Source organism: Durio zibethinus, chromosome 10 (assembly GCF_047325235.1).
Source record: "Durio zibethinus cultivar Kanyao isolate XHJ-2024 chromosome 10, ASM4732523v1, whole genome shotgun sequence".
Lineage (NCBI taxonomy): Eukaryota > Viridiplantae > Streptophyta > Magnoliopsida > Malvales > Malvaceae > Durio > Durio zibethinus.
Genome location: NC_143171.1, coordinates 17,550,105 through 17,552,087, shown reverse-complemented (window position 1 = coordinate 17,552,087; position 1,983 = coordinate 17,550,105). Strand labels below are relative to the sequence as shown.

At 31.0% G+C, this 1,983-nt stretch overlaps 1 non-coding gene across 1 annotated transcript; it reads left to right on the top strand.

Moving 5' to 3' along the window:
- The first annotated feature begins 595 nt into the window (after positions 1-595).
- On the top strand, positions 596-702 carry LOC149516504 (small nucleolar RNA R71). Its single transcript, XR_016346018.1, has one exon. It is a non-coding gene; the product is annotated as a small nucleolar RNA R71 (small nucleolar RNA).
- Positions 703-1,983: the final 1,281 nt, after the last annotated feature.

The window sequence follows — 1,983 nt, the reverse complement described above, 5'->3', positions numbered from 1 at the left end:
CTACTACTATTGATATAGAATAAGCTACTAGACACCTAGAAGGTTTGTGGTTTGATATATTGGGTAGCTATAGTGCTTGAATAGACTAAACTAAGATAAGATTACACTGTGTTACTGATTCCAAGCACTAACTAGGTTATTCCTTCAACTTGGGCTATATATAAAAGCATAAGGGTTATTAAGTTGCCTAGGGTTTTATCTTAAACAATGGATACTAATTGGATAATTAGGATAAGACTCCCCTAGATGACCTAGCTTATATACCACAACTAGCTATGAAACTATGGGTGAACTTAAAGTAACTAGGACTTGGCTCAAAAGATGTAACTTTAAGATTACTCTAAAGATTTAGCTAGAGACTCAACCCTAGCATTTAAAGCTGTAAACTCACTAAGTTCGTACACCCTTGAAGCTTTTCTTATATGCTATCTATCATTCGACCATTGATAGCTATTAGTGTCTATATCCTCTATCAAATCGTAAACACTGTCAGAGGTCTTACTTATCAGGGTACTTTTTGCTATAGCTTATAGGATGGTCTTAGTATTCAATATCAACCTATTTTTAAAAAATATAAATCTTCATCTATTTAGGTAATCCATTGTGTGGACACCTCTTCAGGAGCTCCTTGTATCTATCCCATGCCTCATTCAAGGTCTTTGAGTCATATTGGGAAAATATGGTGATCTCATTCCAAAGCTTGACTATCTTGGTTGGAGGAAAGAACTTAGCTAAAAACTTCTAAACTAAATCATCCTTAGTGGTAATGAAATATGGTTGCATCGAGGCTAACCAGCTCTTGGCTCTATTTTTAAAGGAAAAAAAAACAATCTAAGCTTAATGGCACCCTTAGTAACACCATTATATTTGAATGTGTCATATATCTCTAAAAAATCCCAAAGATGAACATTTAGGTCTTCACTTGAATGACCATTAAATTGCACTGATTACTATATCATTTGGATGATTACAAGCTTAATCTTGAAGTTATTGGCTTATATGGCTAGCCTCTTAATGCTAGGTTAAAAACCATTAAGATTAGGCATAGCATAATCCCTAAGAGTTTGAGTGTCTTGATTGGCTATGGTGATTGTAGGATTAGGTTGTCTTTCCCTTCTAAGTCTCTTAAGTGTAGTTTCAAGCTCGAGATCTAAAAAGATTAACTCAAGTTTTTTAACTGAATGTACACATAGGTCACAAAAATACTATACCGAATGAACAACTCTAAAATAGAAAATCTAAGTATGTACAACTAAGAGAAATTATCAACAAAGGCAAGTAGACTATGTACACTCTAAATTGAAACAATCCTAATACTAGCCTAGTGTATGTACAATAAGAGTGAAACAATCTATAGAAAAGTAAGGTGAAGGATGATATTAGCCTAAGACTTTTTACTCTTAATCTTCGACAATGGTGTCAAAAACTTGATTTAACTATTTTTACAAGTGCACAAGTAGTTCAAGTAATAATATAGGCTAAAATGTCTAAATGTCGATCCTATGAGGATTAGATAAAAAAATTCTTAGCCTAAGTACCGATTATCACCACATACTATCTAAAATTGGTTCAATCAAATAAAAACAAGCATAAAATTTAACTAACTAAAAAATAAATCACACAAAGCATTTAACACAAGTATAGTAAGATATAAGCTTACAATATGTAAACTAAGTAAATGAAAATATTCAACAAAAATAGTACCTAAAGTAAAATGCAAAGAACTAAACATGAATCAAAATGGAAATTTAAGCTAAGAATTCAAAATGACAAATGTAAGAAGTAAGTAAAATAGTAGCTAAAATATTGTAAATGAATTAACTACTTTTAACTAACTCTAACTAACTTCAACTAACAACTTAACTTCCAACTAAGAAAATACTAGAAACATCTTAAGGAATGAACCAATTAAGCTGAAATTTGAGAAAAACAATAGATTAATTAAGGTAAAAATAGAATTGAGATATGAATTAAAAAACAAAT